Raw genomic sequence first — 11,517 nt, forward strand, 5'->3', positions numbered from 1 at the left:
TGAAAAATGGTGTCAATTCCAGACTCTCTCCACCACTTTCTGCCCTGCCCCTATCACCGACCAACTTCGCCCATCACCCTTGACCCACCAACTATCACCATTCCTCTCCCCTCTGTCACCCTTGAACCTCCCCCCATTACTCTGGACCCTTTTACAACCCACCTTCAAATGCCTCCTTCCCCTCAGAGCTGACACTCATTACAATTCCTATGCCCACCTTGACCGTGCCCCTTCCCTTATCCGAGTCACCTGTTTATTCCACCTCTGTGACCCACCCGATGAAACCTTCACCTGCCAGACTCTCACCATGGACCTACCACCCTACTGCATCCCACTACTCCTCTCTGACTGTGACTGTTCCCTCCTATCACTAGTGCTCTAAGCTCACCTCCCCCCACCAAACCCCACTGTTGTCACCAACGACCCAGCCCTCTAAGACACTCTCCTGCTCCTCACCCCCAATTCTCTGCTTAGCCTGCCTCCCATGTCAAGCCTTGGTGCAGCTATTGCTACCAGCACTCGATATGAATGAAGTTACACGCAGTCTCCAACAAGGTGAAAGCAACATCTACTAGCCTCAAAACCATGGAAGAAGGGAAGCTCGCAAGGTGCACGCCACTTATACAGCCGTAAAACTGAACATTCTAATATTTCACTGGTGGGGAACTTAATTTGAAGGGCAAACTTAATTCCAATGAGGCGGCCCTTTAATGAGCATGCACAAGATGCTAGTTCATGCAAATGAAGTTCCAACATTATTCATCGGGAAGCTCTACTTGCCTTTAACCTGCCTTGAAAGTCTGGGGAACAAAATTTGGGGGAACAAAATTCAAAGAGTTTATCCCACCATTGGGCAACAGGTTTTTTTGCTTCCCACCAAATGAAGTGCCCCCGCCCGCCATGATTCCCACTGCTGGTGGGAGCAAATGATTCTGCCCATTCTCTTTCAAGGCCTTTGTTCCTGGTTCAGCTTTTCAGACAGTTTGTCTCAGTTTCAATAGTTTTTGGAATGTGAAAGGTGCAGTAATGCAAATGTGTAGTCATCTTTGACTGTGATCCCAATTCACTGAATGTCTTTTTTTTACATTACAGTTAGGTATTTCCAGCCAGTAAATTCAAATATCATTTTTTTGATATAAAGCATAGTTTCACTCCAAGTGTTTTAGATTGATTTTCCATTTACAGGGCTTCCCAATTTGAAGAAAGCAAACTCTCTACCTTTCGCATCCTGGGCCAAATGTTCATAATTTTTGGATAAATACTAAACATGGGTCCCCATCTGTACAGAAGGCAATAGAGATTGTCAGTACATTGCAAGCTAAAAGGGAAACATACTCTCATAGATCATGGGTTTCCATTTGAACACTGCTTTGCCACTCATGGCAGAAAAAAGAGCTAACATTATCAGGAATTCGGGTTACTTGCTGAGATAGATTCCTGTGAATGAATATTACTGCTTATGAAGTTCTCGCTGCTTCAATGTAACAGCATGCTTTATGTGTCATAAAGGACTGAGTAATAGATTGGGTATTTCAGAGCCATAGTTCCACAATAAACATTATTTGAATGGTTTGTTTCTCTTCCTTTTGACATCTGTTTATCTTAACAAATTAAAGGCCACACACACACACGGAAAGTTATTGGGTCAAGGTGTATCTGTATTCTGTAACCCAAAGCTGATGTGCAATGTAATTCAATGTTTGGGATTAATTGAACTGGAATGTGCTGCAATTCCTTTCCATTTCTTACTGTCAATTAGCCCCTTTCCCTCCTCTTGTGAAGGTGCTAACTGTAACTGAGGTGCAACTCTGTGGACACCAGGTAACTGCTGGCACTGAGTTCAAGTGGCTATTCTGCATGAGTGACCCCCGATAATGAGTGTTGGCTCAGGTGTAGATGAGAGGGACTTGTCCTCCCAATATTTTCGGTCATTAACTGGCACGCATGTATGGATGTTAGGCTGTGATGCCTCAGAGAATAATAGCAGACACAATCAATTCATCTACCACAATCTGTTCATTGCCACACATAGGCCAGAATTTTAACATCGGGCCCGCCCCCGCAAGCTGACACGCCGATGTGTAAAATGACGCGCGGTGACATCGGGCGTGCACCCTGACTTCAGCGTGCACCATTTAGATATTACGTTCGGCGGGCACACACTGGAGGTGGCTGCGCGCCCACCAAACTGTCAACGGTCTATTAAAGGCCATTAAAAAACCAATTAAGGTACTTATCAACACTGACCATCCAACCTTAAGGTTGGTAGGCAGGCGAAGAGCCCAAGCGGCCTTCACGTTTTTCAGGAAACCTCATCTACAGGCGGGATGAGGTTTCCTGAAGGTTTTATTAAATAAATAAATAAATTCTGATAAATTGACAAACATGTCCCAGCTCATGTGACACTGTCACATGAGGGTACGTGTAAATAATTTTTATCTTTATTAAAAAATTGTCGATCTGAACTTAATCTTCCTGAGGCAACTCCATGTCTCGGGGAGATTTCTAGGCTCTTTCACGTGCATGCCCCAACTCTCTCTCCTCCCCCTGCTCGCACAGGTAGCAATGAGTGCCACCAGCCTTAATTGGCCCACCCACGTAAAATGGCGGCGCAGAGCCGACTGCGGGTAGTGATTGGCTCCGCGCCCGCTCCCAACATGGAGAAAATTCTCCTCATAATGAATGGCCATTTCGGAGAGTTACCAGAGGGCACCTGTCACTTGGTAAATATTCTCAAACAGGAAATAAGCATCAGGGAAGGAAGAAATCAAATCCAATACTAAAAATAGGCCGGACCATGAGAGATTTCTGTCACAGAGTGCATAACAGTGGATTGTTCCATATAGGGTTAAGAGGTGGGATCATGGCCTGATCTGATCTGAGAGAATCGTCTCAAGTCATTACAAAAATCTGCTTTAAACCAGATCAGTGCCAGGTGCTTGAGGCATGCTCACTCAACTGTTCAACTGTGAAAGGTACATGTTCCTCACGGACCATTAGTGAGGGAAGGGGTAAGGATACTAAACAGAAATAACCTTTGAAAATAAAGAACTAAATACATTTCAATCATGTTGCTCTGCACCTGCTTACAAATCTCCAATATTTTCTGCAAATTATATCGGATAGGAATTGGATCAATACTGTTCAAATGTAAAATTGAAGTTTGGGTTTAAATGTTCAAATAAAGCCAAAAAATGTTAGCATTGCAGAGCACCCAAGAGAGAAAAGACAGGTTAACAGCCTTGATTTTAAGTCAGGGTGGGATTATGTACACGGGGAGCCTGGTCGAGTGATGAAAGCACATGCCAAGGCAAGGTTTGGTTGATATCTTACTGCCTTAGTCTCTGGTGCATCAGCACGACCATTTTCAGGTTGCGAACCCAACCTCCTCCCACACACGTGCCCTTCCCTCCTCTGCACACTAGCCCATTCCCAGCACTCTCAGTTCCCTTCGTGCTTTACAGGAGAAGAGAGCACTGAACTTGGTGAGAGGCAAAGAGGCAGGTTGAGGGATGCTTTTGTTGGCCATTGGTAATGTATGCACACCTGGTTCACTGGGAAGTAGGTCTTGAGGCTGCAGATACCAGCAGTGACCAGCCATGAGAGTCTGAACACCTGAGGCACTGGTGTTCAGGCATGTCAAGAGATGATCCTTTGTCTGCCGAACCTGTGTTGGGGGTCTCACCTTCTTCCAGCTGGATCATGTCAGGATCCTGACCCAAAATTGCACCCTGCGACTCCCTGGCCTCATTAAATATTCAGACCTGGACTCCTATCCGAAGCTGGTGGGAATCAATGCCTGGCTGGGGAGCAGGAATTGGTGTACCAGAAGGGTGAGGTACCCCAAATTGTTATGCCCCCAGATGAGGAGGCCATGAACTGTCTCCCCTTCTTTATTCAACCCCCTCGGTTGGTCACTGCAAGGTTAATTTAAAAAGGATCCCTTCCCTCGTGGATACCTTTTCCCAGTCCAAATGTATTTACGTTTTAGAAGGAGCCAATTTAAACAGGCTTTAAGTCAAAGAAAGAGAGAGTTTATTAGTTACTAAAATGCGAGAAAAAAATAATAAAAATGCAACACACACACACACACACAGATTAGAAATGAGAAGCGAGTCCAAAAATAAAAGTGAAGAAAGATATATGGATCCAGCAATTTCTGTTTTTTGTTGTCTCTGAAATCAGTGTTTGGCTTGTTCGTGAGGAGTAGATGGTGAATTGTTGTGGCCATTAAGTTGGATGATTCCGATAGAACTGGCTTTAGCAGCTGAGCAGTTGGTTTGGAGATTCTTCATTCTGCAGATTAGCTGAAAGGAGTTGTCCTGTTTCTTTTTGGACTGTGGCTTTGCTGACTTGTGACTTGCTTCCAGCAATCAGAGAGAAAGATTTTCTTTTCCCTGCAACTGCAGGGATACCTTGTTGATGTTCTTCAACTGTGACCTTCACAGCACACACTAACACCAGCTAGAATACAAGACTAGCACACAGAGATCAGGGTTGCAGTTGGCTTTTAATCCCTTTTCTTGTGTGTTCTTGAAAGGGAAAAACAAACATATTTTTTGCCCAGAAACTGCTTTCTTACAGCTCAGATCATGTCCACAGTCTGGGATATAACTCAACAGGAGATGGTTTCTGCTGAGATGGTAATTAATTTTTGTTTGCATTGCATCTCTTCCTTTCAAGTGTCTCTGTCTGAAGGAGGCCTTGACACCTTTTTAGGTGCGACATTCCATTCTCTCTGGACTAGTTGGTCAAGTGTAATCCACATAGGAATTTTCTAGCAAGTGGTTACTTTACAGTCTTAGCCAGCTTTTGCTTGTACGTCCTTCTTTAAAAAACATATGCCTTACTTAAAAGTTCAATATGTCCGTAAGTAATTCGGGGCTATGACCCGCTGTCATGACAACAGCGTTATAAGAGCAGTCACATTCAAACCAGGGCAACCATTAAAAGGCCAGTGGCCTACTCAAAAAAGCATTTCGATGCTTTAACCGCTCGGGAGGAGCTCTGCAATACTCTCGTGCGAGGGTGTCAAGGATACTGGTGGCCTGCTGCATAATATCATGCAGTGAAAGAATGTACATGTGCAAGATCCAGAGCCAGGTGAAGTAGACTGTTCAGCAGAGGAAGAGGTCAAGGAGGAGGTGGTGCCATCTGCCTCGGATGAAGATTTAACCAAGGAGGATGAGCATGAACATGAGCGGGACAATGGGGGGAATGATGAGAGGTATAGCTGGGTTCCTAGGGCCGGCTCAGCACATGACGCCGTAGTAAACAGGGAGGACCAATACAGAGGTGATCCTCCATGGCAACATTGAGGATATAAATACACCCTAGGAAGCAAATGGTTGTCCAGCCATCGCTAGACGAGTGCCTTTGATACCGTTGCTGCCTCATCTTTCAGGAGATGCCCATTCTGCCACAAGGGAGAAAATCTGCAAGTGTCCTTGAGACTCTCTGGCATCACAATGGCTAAAATCTTCACCCTCATAAGTCAGCATTCAGTCACCTTGAGAGATTGACCTTGAGATGCCCTGTGACAGAGAGGCCTGTAAGTGTTTCCTGGAAGCTGTCAAATAGATGGTGAAGAAGTCATCCAGTCACTAATGAAGGCCTGGCCCCTACGTCAAGAGCACTCCTGTGCAATGTTATTGGAGACTCAGAAGGTGCAGATATGTTGAATGCAGCAATGGAAAGGCTGCAGTTCAAGACTGGGCATCGTAAAGTAACCTTTATCACCACACAAGTGCCAGGCAATGACCATCTCCAACATGAGAGAATCTAGCAGGCTGCCCTCGACATTCAATAGCATTACAATCTCTGAATCCCCCACTATCAACATCCTGGACAAAAGAGCTGAACTCAAAGAGTGAGGTGAGAGTGACTTCCCTTGACATCAGGGCAGCATTTGACTAAATGTGGCATCAAGGAGCCCTAGCAAAACTGGAGTCAATGGGAATCAGGAGGAAAACTCTCCGCTGGTTGGAGTCATACCTAGCAAAAAGGAATATGGTTGTGGTTGTTGGAGGTCAATCATCTCAGTTCTAGAATATCACTGTAGGAGTTCCTCAGGCTAGTGTCCTAGGCCCAGTCGTCTTCAGCTGCTTCATCAATGACCTTCCTTCCATCATAAGGTCAGAACTGGGGATGTTTGCTGATGATTGCACAACGTTCAGCACCATTCATGACTCCTCAGATACTGAAGCAGTGCCCATATGCAGCAAGACCTGGACAATATTCAGGCTTGGGCTGATAAGTGGCAAGTAACATTCATGCCACACAAGTGTGAGGCAATGACAATCTCCAACAAGAGAGAATCTAACCATCACCCCTTGACTTTCAATGGAATTACCATCGCTGAATTCTCCACTATCAAATCCTGGGGTTTACCATTGGCCAGAAACTGAACTGGACCCGCCTACAAGGGCAGGTCAGAGACTGGAAATTATGTGGCAAGCAATTCACCTCCTGACTCCCCAAAGCCTGTCCACTATCTACAAGACACAAGTCAGGAGTGTGATGGAATACTCTCCACTTGCCTGGATCAGTGCAGTTCCAACAACATTCAAGAAGCTTGGCACCATCCAGGACAAAGCAGCTGGCTTGATTGGCACCCCATCAACCACCTCAAACATTCACTGCCTCCAACAGTGTACACCATCCTCAAGATGAATGGCAGCAACTCATCAAGGCTCCTTCAACAGCACCTTCTAAACCTGCAACATCTATTACCTACAAAGACAAGGGCAGCAAGTGCATGGGAACACCATCACTCGCAAGGTCCCCTCCAAGCCAATCCTGAACGGCTCCTTCGACAGCACCTTCCAAACCTATGACCACTGCCATCTAGAAGGACAAGGGCAGCAGATAGATAGGAACACCACTACCTGAAAGTTCCCCTCCAAATCACTCACCATCCTGACTTGGAAAAATATCGCTGTTCCTTCACTGTCGCTAGGTCAAAATCCTGGAACTCCCTTCCTAAGAACACTGTGGGTGTACCTACACCACATGGACTGCAGTGGTTCAAGGCGGCAGCTCACCACCACCATCTCAAGGGCAATTAGGGAGGGGCAATAAATGCTGGCCCAGCCAGCGAAGCCCACATCCCATGAATGAATAAAAAAAACTTGGAACTATATCGCTGTTCCTTCAGTCTCGGTCAAAATCCTGCAACTCGCTTCCTAAGAACATTGTGGGTGTACCTACATCACATGGAATGCAACAATTCAAGATAACAGCTCATCACAACCTTCTCAAGGGCATTAAGGGATGGGCAATACCTGCTGACCTGTCCATCGACACCGACATCCCATGGTTGACTGCTGCCAGCAGCGGATGTTTCACTTAGCATCCAAATTGATGATGATGGACATGCATGGCTTCTCCCTTCACAACTGTCAGGTGACTGAAGGATGGACTTCTGGCTGCAATCTTCAGTGACACTGGTAAGATCACGCACTTGTATGTTTACTTGGTTATTATATGCACCAGTAAGCAAATACAGAACAATACATCCATCCTTTGATTTGTACAGTGTATTTACAGAAAATGAAGAAGTTATATTTAACAATGTGAGATATAACATTACATGTGAACCCATCAGTGATCAAAATGCCACAGCCCATTTCGAGCTTAACCACTCCTGCGTAGTGCTCCCTATGCTGCCTTGGAGGAGATAGAGGCAATCTGCTCAGCTCTCTGTCTATAAGGTATTGAGGAGTGTCATGGCCAGTTTTGTGGAGGTACCATTGGGGACCAACCTGAGACTGCAGGACCTACAATTCTGCAGGGGCAGCCGTGGTCTCTGGAGCACGTATCACAGATGAGGGCTCTGGCTGAGGGGATGGGTAAGCCAGGAAGATGAGTGTGCAGAGCTGCTCACAGCAGACTCATGCTCTTCTGAAACCTCCTCATCCCTGTGTTGGCTTTCTGGGGGTTGGATGGGGTGGGCTGCTGGGGCGCAGCACTCATCAATCCCAGCATCCGCTGTGTGACCGGTGAGGACACCCTGTTACAGGTACACAGTTCCTCATGTATTCCATGGAGGTCAGTGCTCATACTCTGAACGGACTGTTCCAGCCTTTTGCAGGAATTCACGCTGCTCTTGCATCCACTGGGAGTAATACTAAATGTAACTCCAACAGATTTTCTTTTTCTGTTTCATGTTTTGGATCCCAGGGAGATGGTTTCTCAGGGGCATTCAGCAAGAGCCAAGTCTGTGGCTCCATGAGTGGCTCAGCTGCACAGCGAGGGGGAAAAAGAGTGGAAGAGCAATTGCGACAGGGGATTCTATCATAAGGGCAATGGATAGACATTTCTGCGGCCGCAGTTGTGACACCAGGATGGTATGTTACCTCCCTGGTGCCAGGGTCAAGGATGTCACTAAGTGGCTGCAGGACATTCTGAAGGGGGAGGGTTAACAGCTCAAGGTTGTGGTCCATATCGGTACCAACGACATAGGTAAAAAGAGGGATGAGGTCCTGAAAGCAGAATTTAGGGAGCTAGGAGATAAATTAAAAAACAGGACCTCAAATGTAGTAATCTCAGGATTACTCCCAGGGCCACGTGCTAGCAAGATCAGGAATAGGAGAATAGACTAGATGAATGTGTGGCTGGAGAGATGGTATAGTAGGGAGGGATTTAGAATCCTGAGGTACTGGGGCCAATTCTGGGGAAGGTAAGGCCTGTTCAAGCTGGACGGGTTGCACCCCAGCAGGACCGGGAGTGACACCCTCTCAGAGATATTCGCTGTGGGGTAGGGTTTAAACTAGATTGGCAGGGGAATGGGAACCTGAGCGGGAAGACACAAGAGAGGGAAACAAAGATAGGAATGAAAGACAGAAAAGTAGAAAGCAAAAGTGGAAGGCAGAAAAAACAAGGGCTAGGAGCAAATACGGCCATAGTACAAAAAATGATGCATAAAAATGTTAAAAAGGCAAGAGTAAAGGTACAGTATCTGAATGCACGGATATTCACAATAAGGTAGACGAATTAACATCGCGAATAGATGTAAATGGATATGATATGATTGCAATTACGGAGACATGGCTGCAGGGTGACAAAGGCTTGTTACTGCAAAGCTATGAGATGTGTGTTGACTAAGATAGATTGGCATGATGGTGGATAGACAATGGCTAATATTTAAGGAACCAATGTACTCATTGCAACAGTTATACATTCCTTTCTGGCACAAAAACACAACAGGAAAAGTGGCCCAACCATGGCGAACAAAATAAATTAAGGGCAGTATTAGATCAAAAGAGGAGTCACAAAGTTGCTAGAAAAAGTAGCAAGCCTGAGGATTGGGAGCATTTTAGAATTCAGCAAAGGAAGACCAAGTGGTTGATTAAGAGGGGAAAAATAGATTATGAGAGTAAAGTTGCAAGGAACATAAAAGCAGACTGTAAAAGTTTCTACAAGAATGTAAAAAGAAAAAGGTTAGTGAAGACAAACGTAGGTCCCTTACAGGCTGAAACGGGAGAATTTATAATAGAGAAAAAGGAAATGGCAGAGCAATTAAACTACTTTAGTTCTGTCTTCATGGAAGAAGGCACAAATAACTTCCCAGAAATATTAGGGAACCAAGGGTCTAGTGGGAAGGAAATTAGTATTTGTGAAAAAAATAGTGCTGGGGAAATTAATGGAACTGAAAGCTGATAAATCTCCAGAACCCAATGATCTACCCAATGATATTAAAGGAGGTGGCCATGGAAATAGTGGATGTGTTGGATGTCATTTTCCAAAATTCTGTAGATTCAGGGACAGTCCCAGCAGACTGGGGGGCGGCGGAGGGGGGCGGGGGGGTGGTGGCAAATATGACCCCACTATTTAAAAAAGGAGGGATGGAGAAAACAGCAAATTACAGACCAGTTAGCCTAACATCAGTAGTAGGGAAAATGCTAGAGTATATAATAAACAATAGGATAACAGGACGCTTAGAAAATATCAACAAGATTAGACAAAGTCAACATGGGTTTATGAAAAGGAAATCATGTTTGACAAACCCACTGGAGTTTTTTTGAGGATGTAACTAGTAGAATAGATAAAGGAGAATCGTGGATGTGGTGTATTTGGATTTTCAGAAAGCTTTTGATAAAGCCCCACATAAGATGTTAACGTGTAAAATTAAAGCACATGGGATTGGGGATTGGGGGTAATATACTGGCATGGATTGAGAACTGGTTAGCAGACAGGAAACAGAGTAGGAATAAATGTGTCTTTTTTGGAGTGGCACATGGTGACTAGCGGGGTACCTCATCAATGCTTGGGTCCCAGGTATTCAAATATATATCAATGGTTTGGACGAGGGAACCAATGTATTATTTTCAAGTTTGTTGATGACACGAAACTTGGTAGGAATGTGAGCAATGTGGAGGATGTTAAAAGGCTTCAAGGTGATTTAGACAGGTTGAGAGAGTGGGCAACTACATGGCAGATGCAGTATAACAGGGTTAAGTGTGAAGTTATTCACTTCGGTAGGACAAATAAAATGGCAGAGTATTATTTAATTGGTGATAGATTGGGAAATGCTGATGTGCAAAGGGACCTGGGTGTCCTTGTACATCACTCACTGAAAACAAGCATGCAAGTGCAACAAGCAGTTAGGAAGGCAACTAGTATTTTGGCCTTTATTGCGAAAGGACTTGAGAACAACAGCAAGGATGTCTTACTGCAGCTGTACAGGGCCTCGGTGAGACCACAACCTGGAGTAATGTGTGCAGTTTTGTTCTCTTTACCCAAGAAAGGATATACTTGCCACAGAAGGAGTGCAGTGAAGGTTCACCAGACTGATTCCTGGGATGGCAGGATTGTCGTACGAGGACAGATAGGGCTGACTAGGCCTGTATTCACTGGAGTTTGGAAGAATGAGGAGGGGTCTCATTGAAACATGTAAAGTTCTGACAGGTATGAACAGACTGGGTACAGGGATGATATTTCTTCTGGCTGTGGAGTCTAGAACAAGGGGTCACAGTCTCAGGTTCGGGGGTAGAGACTGAGATGAGGAGAAACTTCTTTACTCAGAGGGTGGTGAACCTATGGAATTCTGTACCACAGAAGGCTGTGGAGGCCAAGTCAGTCAATATATTTAAGAAGGAAGTAGATAAATTTCTGGACACTAAAGGCGTCAAGGAGCATGGGGATAGAGCGGGAGTATATAGTGTTCAAATGGAGGATCAGCCATGATCATATTGAATGGTGAAGCAGGCTCAAAGGGCCTACTCCTGCTCCTATTTTCTATATTTCTATGACTCTCCATGAGATTAGCCATTCTCTCATGGTTACAGCTCACATAGTCGATCCCCCGAGACAAGGTTGAGATCATCACCGCGATGGACTCCTCCACTCGCAATGCATGAGCACACATTACCTCAGGGAACTCCTCCAGGCGTCCATACATCTGCTGCTGCTGGTCCCAGTACTGTGCCCCATAAGGTGACTCCTGAGGCTCCACCTCTATACCAGCTGGAGCATCATCATCACTGCTCTCCCTCCTTCAAGGGGGGCTGTGCACAG

This window comes from Cetorhinus maximus, chromosome 8, assembly GCF_964194155.1.
Source record: "Cetorhinus maximus chromosome 8, sCetMax3.hap1.1, whole genome shotgun sequence".
NCBI lineage: Eukaryota > Metazoa > Chordata > Chondrichthyes > Lamniformes > Cetorhinidae > Cetorhinus > Cetorhinus maximus.